An 8964-nucleotide genomic window follows, 5' to 3' on the forward strand; every position below is an offset into this window, starting at 1 on the left:
TGAAAAACACACCTCACATGGTGACAGACAAGAGATATGTGGGGAATCTCCCCTTTTTAAAACCATCAGATCTTGTGAGACATATTCACTATCACGAGAATAGCATGGGAAAGATCTGCCCCTATGATTCAATTACCTCCCACCAGGTCCCTCCCACAACATGTGGGAATTGTGGGAGTTATAATTCAAGATGAGATTTGGGTGGCGGCACAGCCAAACAGTATAACCACTTATCAACTTTATTGTAATAATTAAAATCTTACTTGTGGACATAGCTTCTTAGGGCCATGAGCACTGTTTTATTCACCACTCTATCATCAACTCCCATGCCAATGTCTAGCATATAAGACAATAAGATATATTCAATATTGAGCATTGTTTTTCAACAGACATAGAGAATTTACATATTCAAATAAATCCAGACTTTCAAAGTGGTTACTTTTTTTCTTTCTGTTTATTTCCTTGTTGTTGTTACTAGTATCAACAAAAAATGAGCTTAAGGAAAGTGGCAACTCTATCATCTTTTTAAATTATTTGTATTCATTTATTTATTTATTTTTTTGAGATGGAGTCTCACTCTATCATCCAGGCTGGAGTGCAGTGGCATGATTTTGGCTCACTGCAACCTCTGCCTCCTTGGTTCAAGTGATTCTCCAGCCTCAGCCTCCCAAGTAACTGGGATTACAGGTGGGTGCCACCATGCCCAGCTAATTTTTGTATTTTTAGTAAAAACAGCGTTTTACTATGTTGGTCAGGCTGGTTGCAAACTCCTGACTTCAAATGATCTGACCACCTTGGCTTCCCAAAGTACTGGGATTATAGGCATGAGCCACAGTGCCTGACCTCAAACTATCGTTTTATTCCATTATTTAAAAATGGGAGTTCCTCAGCATGAAACATACACAAACCAGTTACAATGATCCCAAGAATGTCTGTTAGGAATTCTGGGTTCTAGGCTTGACTTTGTCACAGACTACATTTCCATTGGGTAAGGCACTTAGGATCTGTCTAACATTCCACTTTTAAGTCCTGTAGTTTCTTTGTACTGTTTTGCTTTAATGTATATGGTCACCAAACTCACCAATGGGCCATGAACATAGGCTGAGATGCTTCACATGTACATGGAGAGACTTAGTAGGCAACATGGTGCTATTTTTTGTATTTGTATTTGTGGAAATAGTCGGGTCTTTGAAGAAGCGGTATGTAATCACGATGAAGTGTCCTGGAAGAAAACAAAGTATCTCAAAAATGTTTTGGAACTATTTCATTCTTCCTTTCAAGAACCACCGCTTTTCTGAAACTTTCTTTAAATGCAATGAATTGAGGGTCCAGAAGGATAGTGATAAGTAAGAAGGAATAAGATTATAAAATAAGGTTATGCCATAGATAGGCCTGTTGGGCCTGTAAGTTAGGAAAATGTGGAATCATTGAAGGGTTCTGGCAAGTAATAACATCATGAGATGAAAAGGAGTTTAAAAGGTTTAATCTGGCTGGGCATAGAAGGAATTGGACAAAGAAAGCCTAAAGGTCTGAAATAGTTGGGAGGCCACAAAAATAGTCCAAGTGGAAAGGGGTGTGGTCTGCACAAAAATATGGACTGTGAGAAAAGAAAAATATATGGTATTGGAGAAGGTTATGCAACATGATTTGGATTTAGCGGGTGAAGTGCAGAACTTAGGTTCAAAGAGAATTGAGGTTTAAAATATGAGTTGAGTTGAAAATATTGAGAGAAATATGAATGACAGAGAGTAAGACTTATTTCAATGTGCTAAATTTGAGGTATCAATACAACATCTAAATTATTCAGTAAAGAGCTATAGATGCAAACTTAAAATTGAGAGAAATCAAAACTCTAGTATTATTTGGGAAACCTCCACATAAAATGCAATAGTTGCAGTCCCCAAGATGATTCAATCTAAGAGAAAGACCACAGAGAAGGTCTAGTTTCTCAAGATAAAACACAGGAGAATGGTCAATGTTTAACAATGAAAAAGGGTGACTCAGAGAGTAAAAACAAAACACAAAAACAAACAAAAACAGAATTCATGGTAGAAGTAGGTGAGTCTAGTTCAGAGGAACAAAAGGGTTTTCAAAAAGCCCAGGCTTGGTGGTGGTGCATGCCTGTAGTACTACTTACTTAGGAGGCTGAGGCAGGAAAATTGCTTGAACCCAAGAGTTTGAAGCTACAATGAGCTAGGATTGCGCTACTGCACTCCAGCCTGGAAGCAAAGCAAAGCAAGATTTTGTCTTAAAAAAAAAAAAAAAAAATGGGGCCGGGGGAGAGGCTATATTGTTGGATGCCATAGCCACACACAGAGGATGAACATGAAGCTTGGAAAAAGGTCCTCAGCTTCCATATACATTCACTAAAATAACAATTTGAGTGATTTCCTACTTATTTCATCTTTTGACAATAAACCGCTAGTGAATGTGATTCTGTTTTATATAATGGAAAATGCACATTCTCCAAGGTGCCAAGCTTCTCCAGCTCCTCTCCAGCATCAGATAGTTTGGAACTGAGCATCTACCACATTCTCACATTCTTCTCAGGACTACTCCAAGGAGAAATTCACTTCATTTGTTTGGAAGATATGACCATTTATCACTATTTCTATTTCCTGAGAGTAAGCCCATGGATGCCTAAGGTACTTCTGGGATTCACAAATCATAAAAGTGCCCTTAGAAAACATCTAACATCTGCTGACCACCAACTGTGTGCCATGCTTTGGCTAGCAATTCCATAACTATTTTCTTATTCGGTATTGAGAACAGTACTATAAGCTGAATATTACTGAATATTATTACTCCCATTTTTCGAGTGATATTCCAAAATTGTCTTATTTCCCTTGTAGTAGAAGATAACTTTATACCTTTGAATAGTGAGACAATGGCCCACTCTTGGACCAAGAGATCAAAGAATCAAAATTAGAAAATAATTTCAGCACTAAGGAATGATGTTCATCACGCCATATATTATTACCTATTCTTCTGGTTTCCAGTAGTTATTTGAAATTACAAATTATGAGGAATTTTTGTCTAGTAGAAATAACATCAGCTTGGGCAATGGGGCAAGACTCCATCTCTACAAAAAAAAAAAAAAAAAAAAATAGCTGGGTATGGTGGTGCATGCCTGTAGTCCCAGTTACTCAGGAGGCTGAGGTTGGAGAATTGCTTGTGCCCAGGAGGTCAAGGCTGCAGTAAGTGATGTTCATACCAATAACCTCCAGCCTGAGCGACAGAGTGAGAGCCTTTCTCAAACAAAACAAAAACAAAAACAAAAACAAAAAAAAACACAGAGGGAGAAAGAAAGAACATCAAGCTCCCTATATAACTGAGAAATACCATAATACCTGGGAGTAAGGACTTTCTAAGTGAATTTATTTGGTCCAAGTACAGTTAAAACTTGTAGTTTGAAACATGACATAGTGGCTTAGCTGTCGTCACCAACATCTAGTTCACTAGAAGTTGACAGTTTTTCTTTGTTGTTTTTAAGTTATTTAGCTTATAGGGGAAATACACTATTATTTATACTTAAACCTGACCTACAAATTTAAAATAACCTACTAGTTCAAGAAGGTATATTTCACCCTGAAAGTAAATAGCGTATTCAATCTTCATGGCAAACAATTTATATAATTGGAACACTTTCATTCTCATTAGTGAGGAGTTGAATCATTCATCTTTTCTGACAACTCATCTGCTGCTGCCCTCTTAATGGTAAGTTGAAGAGGCTGTCATTAGCAATATTTCACAGGTGGGTTGTGATTAAAATTTATTTTTTTATTTTTGTATGCCCAGACTTTTTTCCCTTTTATGATTTCAGAGTAATAAATAGCTTAAACCAGAAATATAAAACCATACTCATTGTCTCCTGCAAGCCATAAGTCAAAGAATGAATTGAAGAATTATTCAATAATAAATCAAGGTCAGGAAAATGTGTTGACCAAGAGCACTAGGGAAAAGGGAAAAGGGAGGGAAGGGAGGGCGTCTCAGGCAGGGGCTTTCCTCCAGATTACACTAATATAGCTGGAGAGGCCATTCATCTAGTGGTTGTAGCCGATTTCAAAATCCAGGAATCAATGAGCCAAATCAGATCAAGCGAAGTGGCTGTGCTATTTTGGTAGGAAGTGGAGGTCCAAGAGGCAAGTGAACAGAAAGCTAGAGAACCTAGTTTGAACCTCAAGAAGCAAAGGTGTAAGCCGGAGAAAAGGCTGGACGGTGCTAGACAAAAGAATGATCCGCAAAGCCTGGGACAGAAGTCAGCTGCATAGGCATGTTGAATGTAAGAGCTGATGAATAATGCAGTAGAAATGCTCCTTGGTAGAGGAGTTTTTGGTCCTTGGTAGAGTGTTTGGTAGACACAAAGATTTAGGGGAATCTATCCTAGGCAGGACTGCAGAGCTCCTGACTTGAAATGCCCCTTGGTAGAGTTTTTGGTCAGATTCTAACAGAGTGAAAGGAACTTTATAAGATGTCAGAGTGATCATATATCTCATACATGACTGAACCCTTTTACAAATAATTAAGTTAAATTAACTTTTAATTAAATACTAACATAATATGTGCTAAGAAGCTATTCTTGCCAGACAGTATGTGAATCATCAGAAATACAAAAGTGAGGTATGATTCCTGCTGTTAAACCTCATAGTCTAATGAAAGAGAAAGGCTTGAAAACAATCTAAATAAAGCATTAATATAAAACATAGATATGAACACAGTGTGGGATTATCATTAGACTGCCCCAAGAGAGGAAGGGAAAACTGGAGAGAGGAGGAGTATGTGAGTTGGGTAGAAAAGACACTTCGTCAAGTAAGAAGGCATTCAGTATGTCAGTGGCTGAAGTGCTCAGGCGTGGAGAAAACATGCGGGTGGAGTGTGAGGCATATGATATGAGTGGAGTGCAGATTGATAACTGGGAGAAGCAAACTGGAGCCAGATAGAGGCAAGAGCTGCTATTAGTCTTATCCATAAGGCAGCAGTTCTCAGAGTGTGATCCCAGGATCAGCAGCGTTAGCATTACCTGGGAACCAGTGAGAAATGCAAATACTCGGACTCAAGCCAGCGCTAGGTAATTACAAACTCTGGCGAAGTAGGTGGGGCCCAACAATCCGTGTTTTAATGATCCTTCTAGGTAATTCTGATGCACGATGTAGTTTGAAAACTACTGTGCAGGGAAAAGTGAAACCGTAGAAAGTAGCTTAGCGAGGCAATGAGAAGGTCTTATTTTCTTAGGAGAAAACTAGCAAAAATATGGAGACTGGATTAAATGAGTGGCTGAAGACTATGGCAACTGCAAAATACAAGAAAGAGAGAGTAAAATTCAAATACCTCAAATGAGAAAATATGAGTCAGAATTTGACGTGGTGTGGTTAAGAAGGTGCTTTATGGTCCGGCAGAGATTTGAAGTCTGTTAATTAGGAGAGCACCAAATAGTTTTCTCTCAACATGTTTTTAGTTGTTGAAGCACTACTTTTTATTTTTTAAAAAAATTCTCATACCTTTCATTTCAACTTTTTCTATTTCTTATATAATTGGACACAAATGGCAGCCTAGCTTTAAGAACAGGAGTTCAGGAGGCCCTGGAGAGCTCTGCAGTCCTGCCTAGGATAGATTCCCCTAAATCTTTGTGTCTTTATAATAAGCCCTGGAAATCTATTTGTTACACATGAAGTTATGTCCCCTGCCTTAAAGCTCACATGTTGAAACTGTAACCCTCAGTGTGACTGTGTTTGGAGACAGAGCCTGAAAAAAGGCAACTAAGGTTAGATAATGTCATAAGGGCAGGACTTTAATTCAGTAGGACTGGTGTCATTATAAGAAGAGGAAGAGACACCAGATCTCTCTCTCTCTCTCTCTGTCTCCCTCTCTCTTTTCCTGTGTGCACACAGAGAAGAGGCCATCTCAGAAGACAGTAAGAAGGTGACCTTATAAGCCAGGAAGAACCCTGAAACTAACCCTGATGACATCTTGACCTTGGACTTCTAGTCTCCAGAAATGTGAGCAAATAAATGTCTGTTGTTCAAGCCACCCAGCCTGTGGTGTTTTGCTATGGCAGCCTGAGCTGATTAATTATTATAGTAAAAAGAACATGGCCTCTGAACCAAACAGATGTGACTTTAAATTCTAGCTCTGTCATTCATTAGTTGTATTTTTGTGTCCCAGTTTCCTTATTGTTAATATAGACAATGAGGATAATATTGCCTCCTATGGTCATTTACTTATTCAACAAGTATTTATTGAGTGCTTTTTATGTACCAGGTACTCAACAAATAATTGCTATGCTCTTGAGGCTACAATGGCAATTAAGAAGAAAAATAATCCTTTCCTTCCTGGAACTTATGATATAGAAAGAAACGGATGACAATGAATGAATCTCACAAATTTATGTTAGTTTTTAAGTATAATCAGTGCTACAGTTTCTAATAAAAAAGCATGGCTCCTCCAAGGCCATGCCCCCTTCTTAGGGCAGCCTTCTATCAATGATCGGTTAATGCAGTAGTACAAAGTCCAGCTCCCTGGCTCCAATTCAGGACAATTCTGAAGGGCCATCCCAGCTTCAAAGCTTTCTGTGGAGTTGGCTTAGTTCTTATTATGACTGTACCACAGCTCAAATTCTCCCTCTCCCTAATGCTGTGTCTTTCCCTTCTTTTCCGTAAGTATTAGCTTTCCAAAAGTAGAGCACTCCCTAACAAATTTCCATGTGCTAATCTTCACCTCAGAGTGTGCTTCCCAGGGGTTGACCTGGAATAGCAGGTTCATATGGAATATATGTAAACCTGATCTGCAACCAAGAATGGGAAATGAAGATTCTTCAGCTAAACCTGAGAGTGTATTGGATATGGGCTCCCTCCCACAGCCCATTCCTCATCTGATTGCCCACAAACCAGAAGCCAGCAGCCACAGAACCAGGATAGACAGGCAGGTGACACTGTTCATTGTCCTGACACGGACAGGTCACATATCCTGTTTTGAGCCTTTGGTCCAGTGGTCAGATGTGCAGAAACAAAAAGTCTCAATCTGGAAAAGATGAAAATATCATGTGTACCCTCACCTTATCCATTTAGAATTTGTGTCAGTTGAAAAGACCAGGATACATTCACAGAAATAGGCAGGAAGATGGACAGAATAAATAGTCTAGAAACAGGCCCAAGATGAGAGAACGAACTGAAAAGAAAATGGTATCTATTTTTCTAGTGGATATTTTTCTAGTAAATATATCTAGAAAATAGTGTAAAAAATTGGTTAGTTATTTGGAAAAAAAAATTAAGGTAGAGATTCAATTCTCACCATAAATAAAATGAAATAAAGATAAGAAAAGAAGGTAGATGTAAAATAGAAATCTATTTCTTTTTTTAATTTGTGGGGCTTTTTAAAATGCTGCTTTAAGTTCTGGGATATATGTACAGAAAGTACAGTTTTGTTACATAGGTATACGTGTGTCATGGTGGTGTGCTGCACCTATCAACCCGTCATCTTGGTTTTAAGCCCCGCGTGCATTAGGTATCTGTCCTAATGCTCTCCCTCCCCTTACCCTAGAAATCTATTAAAAAAAAAAAAAAAAAAAAACACACAAGAAAATATTGGGGACAGGATGGGTTATCTCTCTCTAAGAATTAAACAAATCAAAATAACAAAGGAAAATACTCTATGTCTATAAGTCTGTCAAATTAGTATAAGTAAAAGAAAAACAATTACAAAGAAGTAACGCTGCAAAAAGGATAGAAAAAGACAATACCCTTGACATAGAAAGACAATATATAAGTCAGTAAAAAAATAGTAATAGTATAAATTACAATGGGAAAGAATACAGATAGACGTTTCACAGAAGGCCAATTAAACACAAAAATGTTTATCAGCACTAATAAAAAGTTAAAAGTTGTAACAATATGCCTCTTTGTAGCAATCAAAAATATTTAGGATAACATTACCTATTGCTAAAAATTTATCCATAGTAATTAGCAAAATAATTTTACTCCTACGAATTATCCTTCAGAAATAAACAGAGCTAGAGATAAATGCTTTATTTTTAGAATATTTATCTCTGTGTTAATTTTGAAAGAAAATTTAGAAACAACCTAAAACATCAATAATAAGTAAAAAGTGAAATAAATTTTGGTATCTATATACAGCTTTGATGAAGACTTTAATTTTTTCTAAGCTTCTAATAATACAAATAAAAGGAAGTATGTATAGATATATTCAGTGTATGTTTTATATGATTGATAATGATTCAAGCATAATCAAATGAATGATTATTTCCCCTTAATCTTTGCTTTTAAGTCCCCAGAAATCAACACCTTTATAAATTTATCCCGCAGATATTTGGTGAGTGGCTTTTATGTCTTAGGCACTGGGAGAAATGCTAGGTGAGGGGCTTTGGCATTTGTGAGTCTTTGGGTCTCTAGCTTACTGGCCACCGTATGATATGGAGCTGAACTATATATATAGAACCATATCCAGAGAAATTGTCACTGTCACACCTGCAGTAGCATAACACATGGGTCTTCAAAGAAAGAAGGCCTGGCATGAGTGTTGAGAGCTGAAGCATTAAGAACTAAGGGATTTTCAGCCAGAGAAGGCAAAAGCAAAGAAGAGCAGATTACAACAGGCAAAGAATAGGCAAATAGTAATATGGGGTAATCCTGGTAAAGTAGTAGGCTGCTTCCTGTGCTTGGATTTTCATGTATTCTCATCCAGTTCTGTTGCTTGTATGATCTTATTCCATGGGCAATGAGAGAACCATTGCAGGTCTTTGTATGAATTATGACAATGTTTTTGAGTAGCAAGAGGCAGGAACCAACTGAAACAAAACATGGGAAACAACGAGCAAGTGTTCTTTTAGACTAGATTGCATGCAGGTTGATTGTCTTGGAATATAATCCCAGGAAGCAGGAGTGAGGAAGAGGGAAGAGGAAAAGAGGGAAGGACAGAAAGACAATACATGAATGTATCATTAAGTTTCCT

Source organism: Theropithecus gelada, chromosome 2 (assembly GCF_003255815.1).
Source record: "Theropithecus gelada isolate Dixy chromosome 2, Tgel_1.0, whole genome shotgun sequence".
Classification (NCBI taxonomy): domain Eukaryota; kingdom Metazoa; phylum Chordata; class Mammalia; order Primates; family Cercopithecidae; genus Theropithecus; species Theropithecus gelada.